The sequence below is a fragment of the Camelus bactrianus genome, chromosome 36 (assembly GCF_048773025.1).
Source record: "Camelus bactrianus isolate YW-2024 breed Bactrian camel chromosome 36, ASM4877302v1, whole genome shotgun sequence".
NCBI lineage: Eukaryota > Metazoa > Chordata > Mammalia > Artiodactyla > Camelidae > Camelus > Camelus bactrianus.
Window position 1 is genome coordinate 1727418 of NC_133574.1, and position 11353 is coordinate 1738770.

An 11353-nucleotide genomic window follows, 5' to 3' on the forward strand; every position below is an offset into this window, starting at 1 on the left:
AATCCTGTCCCCAGGCTCCTAGCTTTGGGAAATAACCATTGTGATTTTGTCTTTTCCAGAACTTCAGCTGGAAAGAATCATATCATATGGAGTCTTCTGCTTTTAACTTCCTTCACTAGGCACAATTTCGTCATGATTGTTACGCATATGGATCGTTTATTCCTTTTAGTTGCTGCGTAATATTCCAATGTACAGATAAAATTAGTCTGTTCATTCATACATTGATGGAATCTTGGGATGTTCCCCATTCTGGGCCATTATAAACAGTGCTGCTGTGAAAATTCACTGACATTTTGTGTGGACAGGTTCACATTCCTCTTGGCTGAATGCCTAGGAGTGGAAATGTTGAATTATACAGTAAGTGTGTGTTTATAAAACCCTGCTCAACTGATTCCCAAAGCTGCTGCATTATTTTACATTCTAAACAGGATGTGAGGGTTTCATTTGCTCTGCTTCCTTGTCAACACTTACAATTGTCAGTCTTTTAAATTTTAGCCACTTTAGTGTCCGTGTATCTCAGTGGGATTTTAAATTTGTATTTTCCTGGTAACTAATGATGCCTGCTGTACCTGCCTTAATGTATGTCTCGGTCATATACAGTCTGGAGATAAATCTGTCAGATACTTGCTTTTCAAATGTTTCCCTCCACTTGGTGGCTTGTCTTTTCATTTTCTTAATGTTCTTTTAAAGGGCATTAAATTAAAATATGTAATTTTAAAGAGCATTAAATTAAGTATGTAATTTTGATGAAGCTCATTTCAATATTTTGCTCTGCGGTTTGCCTTTTTGGTGTCCTGTTAAAATCATCACTGTCAAAGACAAAGTCACAGTGATGCTTCTCTGCTGTGTTCTTCTGGAAGACTTACAAGTTAGCTGTTATATTTGGGTCTACGATAAATACTAAAATTATTTTTTATTTAATTTCCTTTTTGGGGGTGGGTAGTTAGGGTTATTTATTTATTTAATGGAGGGTCTGGGGATTGAACCCAGGACCTCATGCATGTAGACATGCGCTATACCACTGAGCTACAGCCTCCCCACTGAAATTATTTTTGATAATGATATAAAGTGAAGACCAGGTTCATTTATTTTCATACCAATATCCAGTTGTGCCAGGAGCAACTTGGGTAAAGATTTATCCTTTTTGGTCACACATCACTCGGCCACATAAATGAGACCCTGTCTCTGGACACTTTCTATTTCCTTCTATTGGTCTCGATATATATCAATGTCTGTCAGTTCCACATTGCCTTGAATTCTGAGGTTTGAAATCACATCGTACAAATCCTCCTTTTTTTTTTCTTCTTTTTAGACGTTCATAAGCATAGGAAAAGATGCTCAAAGTCCAAAGTCCTTAGAGGATTACGGATTCAAAACAGTGAGATACCACCATGCACATCTTGATTGGCCCAAATCTGGAACACTGACAACAGCAAATGGTGGTGAGGACATGGGGTGACAGGAACGCTCACTCACTGCTGCCGGGAGCACAGAGTGGTACAGCCACTCTGGAAGACAGTTTGGCAGTTTCCTGCAAAGCTAAACATATTCCTACCATATGATCAAGCAATTGAGCCCCCTTGATGTTTACCTGAAGAAACTGAAAACATATGTCCGCACGAAAACCCACCAGTGGATGTTTATAGCAGCTTTATTCATCATTGCCAAAATGTGGGAGCACCCACGGTGTCCGTTAGTAGGTGAATAATTAATCTGTGGCACCTCCAGACAACTGATGGATAACAAATGGAATATTATTCAGTGCTGAAAAAGGAATGCGTTATCCTTCATGAAAGCACAAAGCAGGCATCTTAAGGGCATAACACTGAGAGAAGGAAGCCAATCAGAAAAGGCTACGTTTTCTGGGATTCCCAGTCTATGACATTTGGAAAAGGCAAAACTATGGAGACCATGAAACACTCAGGGGTTGGCAGGGGAGGGGTACAGGGCACATCAGAGAGGAATTTTAAGGCAGTGAACTTGTTCTGAGTGCCACTCCAAGGACAGATACATGTCATCATAAATTTTTTGAAGGTATAACGTTTCAAAATGTGTTACATAGCAAGGGTATAATTAGCCATTTCCAGCGCCTCATAGATCCTCTGATTCTGCTGGTTCATTCATTCTTTCCCACACGCTCAGTCACCTGAAACACGCAGCCATGCTCACCTCCGTCCTGAATGATCGGGGAGGATTGTCATGATTTGACAGGCATGTCTGATTTCATGTGCCTTGTCTGTAACACCAGCCAGAAGTTTCTAGTTCACAGTTGATTGCACGCTTCAAAGATGAATTTTGATAACACAGTCACTCAGTTACACACACCTGGAGATGAGATGTGTGGCGTGGCGTGGCTTGGGCCATGATTGGTAGTGATTGCTAATATAAATCCACTTTGGAGCGAGTTGCGAGTACACATTACAGAATGTCAGAGTGCAATTTGATGTTGAAGGATTTCTTTTTAAAACTGTTATACTTAATGAATGATGTTGAAGATGGTTCTGCATATTCGATTGGATGTAATTAAAATCCCCAGGGTTGTGGTTTTTGAAAGCTGTGTGTGCCTGCTGTCTGCAGAGATGTCGAGGTGAGTGGAATCCTTAAAGGAGAGGCTTTATTCCACTCTCTCTCTTCCCTGTTTCTGCCCTCTTTTCCCCCTACTTTCATCCTGCCCACTTTGCAATCAGTTCCTCAGTCCTTAAACTCAGACATCAAACAGGGCGTCGGGTGCTCGGGGGAAGGGACCCACGAAAGAATGGATGGAATAAAACATGATAAATGACAGAGACCAGGCCAGGCTCTCACAGTGCAGACCAGGGCACCCCCCGTCCTGTGGGGAGGATTAGGGAGGATTTCTGGGGAATCCATTTGAGTTACAGAGGAGGGAGCTACATGTCCAGATAGGACATCCCTTGCCCACTCGTACCATTGCTCCAGGACCTCAAAACATTTGCAGATGGGCAATAGCCATCCTGGGGCTCGTGTGATGGAAATAAGACCAGGTCTAAGGGAAGCGAAACATCACTCAATCTCTCTCACTTTTGTCTCTGTCCCTCACTCCAATTTGCAAATACACAAAGTTTGTCCTGGGACTCCAGCAATGTCCCTTAATATTCTCTTTCTTCCCCTTAAGTGCCACTCTGCTTTTCTCTCTCCACACCACAAATATCCACTTACTCTTTCCCTGGTCCTCTAATCAGAACCAGGTATTATGAATCACTCCAGCCAGCTAATTCTTACTCACGTGTAAATGACTACTAAGAATCGGTCACTCCTGGGTGTTTTTTTTTTACAGATGTGTAGCTAAAAGTCGGTCTCCTTATGTGAGTGGTGGGCCAAAGGTTTGGAGAGTCTTTCCCGGCAAGGGGAAAGAGGGTTCAAGGCATGCCAAGGCCCCCAGTCCCCTGCACGGATATCAGAGGACCCCAGAGGTCTGCAGGCGGAGAAGCTGATTGGATGAAACCCCAAATCCAGAACTGGCATCAAAGCCGTATTTAGCATGTTGGGGTGGGAGGGGTTTGGGGGGCTGCAGTTGGGGTGTATTTGACATAGAGGAAGAGCCTGTTGAGTGGATGGGGAGATATTTCCTCCCCAGGGAGGCACATGCAGTTACGTCCCGCCTGGAGGGACCCAGACTTCTGAAGACCTGGCTTCAGACAGTTCTTTTTCTACAAGATCATCCTTTAATTTACATGGCTTTTTGGTTTCTGTTTCTAACAACACAGAGCACATGAGTGCTTGATTACAAGTAACACCAATTTCGCTAACAACTTTTTCTTTTTTTCTTATTGGGGGTGGAGGTAGGGGTAACTTGATTCAAAAACCAAACAAAAAAAAAGCAAACCTTGCCTCTAGGAATGAGTCCCCAAAAACCGGCATGTTCTTAAGCTGGGGATTTAAGCGAAGTCCCCTCCCAAGTCATCTTACATTGATTTTTTTCTTTTTCCTCCCAGCCACCCCATTTCAGACGGTAAAATACGAAAAAAGTGAGTGTGAGGGCTGAGAAGTGAGCGTGTCTTCCCACAGGTGGGGTCTGTCCCTGGGGACCAGAAAGAAAGTTGACCACCGAGTGCATCTTATGTTTCAAAACACAAGGTAGTTAAGAAGGTTTAATCTCAAGGGAAGGTTTAATTAAAAAAAAAAAAAAGCCACCACTCCTTAGGGTTTCCACGTTTGCAAAAAGAAGCACATGATTTGACTGGGGTACAGCGTAGTGATTCAGTTACACACAGATATATTCTTATATTTAATTTTTTATTATAGGCTATTATTACAAGGCATTGGATAGATTCCCCTGTGCTCTACAGCAGTTCATTGCTGTTTATCTAATTTTGTATGCTTCAATTAAAATTTTTTAAAAATTAAGAAGAAAGGAATTAAGAGTTTTTAAGGCATCAGTGCCCGGGTGCAGTTGAAAACAGGTTCCCCGGCTGCCCGCCCCTGCGTCCTGCAGACCAGCTGTTTTCAAAGACCCCAGAAATGAAATGCGATTCTGCGTGGGCACATGTCAGCCGGTCCTAACAGCTGTGCGGGGTCCGCAGGGTGGTCGGGGCCAGGGGGAGCCTTGTTTAGAAGCCTCGGAGGGAGACAGTCTGGCTCGGGGGGCCTGCGTGGGAGTGTGTGTGGGGGAGGCCAGCATCCCTAGGGGACTGCGGCTGTGGTCCTCTCTCTGACGGACACCCTTGGAGAGCGGGTCAGATGTAAGATGATGGACACGAAGGACAAGTTTTATCCAAGCTATTTGCAGACTGTTGCAGGTAAATCACACTGTGACAGAGGAAAGATGGCTAGTAACTCTTGGATGAACTCGGCATCTTTAAAGCAAGCATTTTACAAAAGCCACCTGTGGATTTGGTCACAGGGCACAGGGCAGAAGTTCAGATCTCCTGTCGGCCCGCTGCTCCCCGTGTGATTGCTGTTCTTGTGCGTGCTCTCTGCACAGGGAGGTGCCACTTTTCTACACTCTTGGAGACCCCCTCCCTCTTCCCCACTAGAGTGTAAATTGGGTCAGGGGCTGGGAACACACAAAGCTCAAGGCGGACGGCCCGGGTGAGGCGCTGGGGGGTGAGGGAGGCGTTGCTTGGACCCCGGGGAGGGGTGATGAGGGTCTCCTTCCAGGGATGAAGGATGCAGCCGGGCCGGCTCCCGCTGGGCCGCGAGACAAGGAATCTCACATGCGGAAAACGCGCCGGTGCCCGCGATCCCCAAGCCCACCCCCGTGCCACTCACCGCAGGACTGTCTGGCCTCTGTCCCCTTGTCGTCTCACGGACAGCGCGCCTCCAGATCCCCAACTACTTCAGGCATCCCTGTGTCTGCTCTTGATGGAGAGAGGCCTTCAAGGCATTGGCCACCTTCAGCTTAGCACAAGGCACGCAACACTCGGCTGTCACTGTAGCCTGAGGCCAGAATGCGGCCACGTGCTCAGCAGCTGGGAAGTCTGGCCGGGGGAAGGTGCGGATGGCGGGGACCCCGGCTCCCCGTGGGCGGTAAGGAGCTGCAGGGAGGCAGGTGCGTGGCCCCACCTTCCGACTCTGCTGTGCGTGGAGTCTTGGGGTCCTGAAGATGTCCCCTCTAGAGCTGGACCCTCCGCAGCCGTCTTCCCAGACTTGACAGGGGGACACAGTCAAAACACAGGCTTTGGAGCAAGTGGAGGGGTTGCCTCCATTTTTGCCTCCAACCCCAAGGGCAGTTGTGGGCAGTGGTTACACTCTCCGTGTCTCCCCGTCTGCAAAGTGGGGACAGTATCCACCTGCCGCTTACCTCGTAGAGAACTGAGGGTGCTCGGGTGCAGGTAGCCATCCTGTCATCAGGGGCTGAGCTGGGGCGCCGCGGCCATCACCTGTCCCAGCCTCCTGCGTCGCGGGCATCAAAGCCAGCATTGTTGTTCGTCCTTTCGGCTTCCTCCCTAACCCGCCTGCCAAGGACTCCCCATGTGCTCGCAGCCCAGCCCGCCTGAGAAGGTTCCAGCTGAACAAAGGCCTCACCATCGCGTCACTGTTTCCTTTTGTTTGCACTTTGATAACCCCCGAAGCCTGGTGCAGACTTTCGCTATTAAAAACGGCCCTGTTGAGCAGTGAGCAGTCACAGGCACTTTCCGGAGCCGGCCGTGGGCGCTGGTGCCCAGGGTGCCGGTGCAGTCACGGGTGCCTGCCTGGGGGAGGCGGCGCTGGCACCTGCTGCGGGTTGGGAACCTTTGCTTGGCTGCCCTCTGCCCCCACCCAGGAGTCCTTTGGTGGGGGTGTCATTTCCACTGGGTTTCCTTGGCCATACCCCCTATCTTGGCAGTGAGCGAAGAAAACGTTTTTGCAAACTGGAAGGCAAACTGGGGGCAAGCATTGCAGAGATACGCGTCTCCACACCACGCAGGGCGCTTGGTGAGCACAGAGGGTTTCTTCAGGCAGAATTAGGAAACCTTTACAAAGGAGGCATAGCTTGGGGTTAGATCCACGAAGGAAGCCCCCTGAGAGGACCCTGGTTTCCACGGGGTCCCTTTCCCTGGCTCACTGGCTGGCGGCAGGGGCGGGGTCCCCTGGTGGCCTCCATCCTCCTGCCCAGCTCAGGGGGCCGACCCCGGGCTCCTCCCCCCGCCCGGGGCTGGCTGTCTGGCCTCCGGGGTGTGTGTGCGCCTCGCCACCTGCCTTGTGTGGATAACGTAAACACAGCGCTGTCCGAGGCAGGCAGGCACTTGGGCGATGCTCCGGAACACTGAGTTCGGGATGCCCAGGGCCTCGCTGCATCCGTGGGGGGACGGAAGCAGGGCGCCGGCTGGAGCGCGAGGACCACCCGCGCGGCGGGGTGGCCGGGGCGTGGGCAGCCTGCGCCTGTGCGGAAGCCATCGGGAGGGGGTGGGGGGCCTCTGTCCTGCCCCCCACGCCCCGCAGGGACGTGGGTGAAAGCAGGAAGGGGGCTGGCCGTGTCCCTATGACGCTTGCAAGGATGCGAGCCCACTCCATGGGCAGGAGGCAGCCCGAGTTCTCCAAGGGCTGGAGGGCGGGCCTGGGTACTGGGCACTGGGCACGGGGCTGGATGGCTTTGTGAAAGTCAGGAGCGAACTGACACCCCTGCCCTTGGGTCTTAACCAACTGGTGGTGGGGAGGGCGCTCAGCAGCAGGCGCTGTGAGGGTCCCGGTGAGTCACCCTGCGTCACACGTTAGACCGAATTAACACCCAGCAGTTAGAAGGAGTGACTCCTGCAAGCGGGGGAACGGGCTTCAGCGGCTTTCATGGCTTGTCCAAGGCCCTTGTCCCCGTAGCGGGGCGCCGGCCCCCCCTCACTGCTGAGCGTCTGGTGGACGCCACCTTCATCTGACGGTCACTTACAGAATGTGGAGCTGTCCCGAGGCTTCGGTGGCTCTTGGTCTGCAGCCAGTGCCTGAGCATTCAGTTTTGTTTTGCTTTTTACGGAAACGATACATTGTTTTAAAATGCAGTGTGGTTGATTTACAATGTTGTGCTCATTTCAGGTGTGCAGCAGAGTGGTTCAGTCACACACACACGTAATCTTTCTCAGGTCTTCTCTGTTGTAAGTTGTTTACAGATATTGAGAGAGGTTCCCTGTGCTGTACAGTAAGTCCTTGTTGTTTATCTATTCTGGCTGCAGGGTGCTGGGTGCTGGGTGCTAGCTGCTGGCTGCAGGGTGCTAGGTACTGGGTGCAGTGTGCTGAGTGATGGCTGCAGGGTGCTGAGTACTGGCTACTGAGTCCTGGGTGATGGCTTCAGGGTGCTGGGTGCTGGGGTACTAAGTGATGGCTGCAGGGTGCTGGGTGCTGAATGCTGGGTGCTGGGTGCTGAGTGCTGATTGCTGGCTGCAGGGTGCTGGGTGATGAGTGCTGGGTACTGGGGTGCTGTGTGCTGAGTTGCTGGGTGCCGGCTGCAGGGTGCTGGGTGCTGGCAGCAGCAGAAACAGTCGAAGCAGCTGCTCCCGAGGCGCCCCTCTCCTTGCCTGGAGCTGCAGGCCCTCAGAGCCGGTGGGGGTGAGGTGGGACGTGCCCACTGGGCTGAACGTGGGTCAGGTGTGTGTCCTGAAGCAGGAGCCAGAGAAGGAGGCAAGGAGGCCCTGCCTTGGGTCAGTGTGCCCAGCACCACGGGGAACAGAAGCCTCCCCAGCGAGGAAGCTCGATGGGACCGGAGGCTGGAGGCAGACAGACAGCACGCAGACCCTCATTTCAGCGAGAGTCCGCGCCACCGGCCTCGCGTCCGTCCCCTCCAGGGCCTCGGTGCGACCTGTGGGCCTGCCTGTCTCTGTCTCGCCCAACCCTGAGCCTGCGCACTGGAACTTCCCCATTCGAAGAGCCAGAGGAAACAGAAGGTCCACGGTGATTACCGCGTTACCACCACGCCCGCCCAGGCCCTCGAGTCCCGGGCTGTTTGTTCCAGGAGCGATGTTGGAACCAGTTTGCGAGAAGTGACGTCTGAACGAGCTTGCCCAACCCTGCGTTCTGCAGATAAGGACAGGGGCTCCGAACGCGTCCTGGGTCACAGGGTCGGAACCGCCCTGCACCCCCCAATGCTACACGCTTCTGTCACCTCAAAGCTTGGATCACATTTTAACTGTGCATTTCCCATCATGTTTTATGTATCTGCAAACATTTTACACTTGATTTGATCATTTCTGACTTTTCTTTTTTTGCTCACAACTTCTAAGATGCTTTTTCTTTATCTTCGGCTTTCTTTGGTTTCTCTCTGATTTGTCTAAACGTGGGCTTCATTTTCCCGCAGGGCCCTGCACCTTCCGAGGAAAGCGGACCTTGGTGATCAGCTTGGGTGTTTAGCCGATGAGATGGCCCAGCCATGGGTGGAAGGCATGGCTTGAGCAGACAGTGAGGGGGGAGAGAGGGGAAACTGAGGCAGGAACTGTCGGGGGAAAGGCGTGCCAAGGGTTCCCAGGAGGCTCCAGAAGCTGGAAGAGGCTTCAGAGGGAGCAGACCCTGCTGACCCCTTTCTTTTAGGCGTCCAGCCTCGACCAGGTGAGATAACAAATTTCTGTTGTTTGAAGCCACCAAGTTTGTGGCATTTTGGATAACAGCCCTGGGAACTGAATACAGCATCTCAGTGATTCAGGAAAATTTACAGCCATTCTCTCTTCAAAATTTTTTTCCTTTTGTTTTATAAGGGAGCGGTAACTAGGTTTATTTATTTATATTTGGAGGAGGCACTGGGGATGGAACCCAGGACCTCGTGCCTGCTAAGCACACACTCTACCCCTGAGCGCTACCCTCCCCCCTCTTAATTTTTCTAATTTTTGTTAAAAAATTTTTTTTTTTTTTACTTAATTTTTAATTTCTAAATTTTTAATTGAGTTACAGAGTCAGTTGACAACGTTGTGTCAATTTCTGGTGCACAGCACATGCTTCGGTCATACGTGAACATTCATTTTCATATTCTTTTTCACCGTGAGCTACCACAAGATCTTGTATATATTTCCCTCTGCTCTACGGTGTAATCCTGTTTATCTATTGTATATACACCTGTCAGTGTCTGCAAATCTGAAGTCCCGGTTTATCCCTTCCCACCCCCGTCCCGACCCTCCCGCCTGTTTGAATGTTAATCCAGCCTCACGGTCTCTCCCTTTGCTGCTCAGCCTCTAATGAAACCCCAGTTCTTCTCAGCGACCCCAGCACCTCTCTCCTCCTCCGGCCCTCGTGCTGTTTATCTTTCATCCCCTGTGCCCCTCGAAATAACCTCTCCCTCACCAGTTTATAAACGCTGCCTTTAGCTGTGTCGAATCCGCTGTTAAAACGACCCACTGGGTTTTCCATTTTGGTTATTTTATTTTATTTTTTAAAAAACTCTAGAGTCCTTGGTGGGGACGGTTTCCTTTTCCGTGCACACATCCGTAAGTCTGTCTGGAAGCTTTCAGCACCATCACCGGAAGCTTTGACCATTTCTGTGTGATCATCCAGGCCCACAAGTCTTTGCCCGACTCTCTGCCCCAGCGTTTTCCTGCCGGTTCTCCGTCCTGGGCTCCAGTCTCCACGTCTGCCGGGTTGGCTCTGTCTGCAAAATCACTTGCAGAAATAACAGGGGGTAACGGATGAATGCAGTTCACGTCTAGGTGTTTGGGGTCACGAGGAACCTAAAAACCACATGGCACCAAAGTCAAACCCTTAAATCAGCCGGGGTCACCACCTGATGCGAATCTGTGCTCTGCTTCCCCTGGGACCCGTGCCGTGGCTCACTGCCACTCCCAGGAGGTGGCCCTTCGGGGTTCCACCTTATTGTGAGGAGCTCCTGTGAGACCCCCCCCCCAGCCGCCACCTGCTGTGAGCCTGGGGCACGGACTCCTGCTCCTGTGCTCCATGAAACCTTAAAAAATTAAAGCTCGAATCCCTGTGCAGCAAATGTGTCAGGCAAAGAGCGGCTTCTGAGGGCGGGTGACCCACCTGGGTTCCCGCTTCCTCTGCCGTTCAGATCTGGCGGCTCCTTGCCGTCTATCAGCTCTTTGCTGCTTCCAAGAACATTGACTCTTAACTATGCACCAGCTTTTTTAATGTTTTGTTTTGTTTTGCGCAGCAGAGCGAGTCCAAATTCCCCGGAGGAGGCCCCTCGGGCAGCCCCGCTGTGGACGCGGACGCCTCGTGGGTACCAAGCAAAATTGTTGCCGGAGCTGCGAAGGGTGTTTCCTCAGAACCTTCCCACCCCCACCGTCAGCAGGAGTGAACACAAATCATCAAGTCAAAGGGTCCAGGGATAAGAAAGGTGCCACAAACAGGAGCCCAGATGGAAACAGCTGGGAGCAAGGTGGGGACGACACTGACCTCCGACAGACCGAGTCTCATCAGATGCTGATGTGGTTACATATTAAATGACACACCCACCACTGGCCGGACAGGACCTTAAGGGCCGAGACAGGATAACCGGCAGGTGGGGTGGCCCCTCACTCCTTCGAAAAAGCCCTGCCCCTCCGCACCCTCAGCCTCACTCCTCTGCCCTCGGCTTCCCCTCTTTACAGTTAAATCTCTCTCGCCACGTGGGCGAGAGGTTGTCCGGGAACTTGGTCCTCACTCCAGCCTCGGCCGCTGAATAAAGCTTGTGCTGTTTCCATCTCAGCTTCAGTTCCGTCATTTGGCTGCTGGAGCTGGGATGGAAAAAGGACCTCCCCTGCGGAGGCAGAGAGCCTTGGCCGGGCCAGGGACCCAGGCGGGTCCGTATAAGATTTAATTCATCACTCTGGGAAAAGCGAGCATCCGCTGTCTGGCCATCCGGCCCCTCTGCGCCTTCCTGCTTTGCTTGCCCTGACAGCCATGATGTCACCGAGCCGCGGGGACACTGCGGTGGGGACTGCTTCGTCCACACCACAGCGTGGGAGCTGGCGGTCCCCGGCCGGGCGGGCTCATTGCTGAAGGACATGCA

The 11353-nt window shown here is 51.7% G+C and overlaps 1 long non-coding RNA gene across 7 annotated transcripts; it reads left to right on the forward strand.

Moving 5' to 3' along the window:
- The first annotated feature begins 6090 nt into the window (after nucleotides 1-6090).
- On the forward strand, nucleotides 6091-11049 carry LOC123615420 (uncharacterized). 7 transcript variants are annotated; one of them, XR_012504378.1, is made up of 3 exons: nucleotides 6186-6375; nucleotides 7465-10027; nucleotides 10514-11049. It is a non-coding gene; the product is annotated as an uncharacterized LOC123615420 (long non-coding RNA). The 7 variants fall into 7 exon arrangements; XR_012504377.1 differs by having other exon boundaries at nucleotides 7465-8967; nucleotides 9796-11049; XR_012504379.1 differs by having other exon boundaries at nucleotides 7465-8967; nucleotides 9904-11049.
- The last annotated feature ends 304 nt before the right edge of the window (nucleotides 11050-11353 follow it).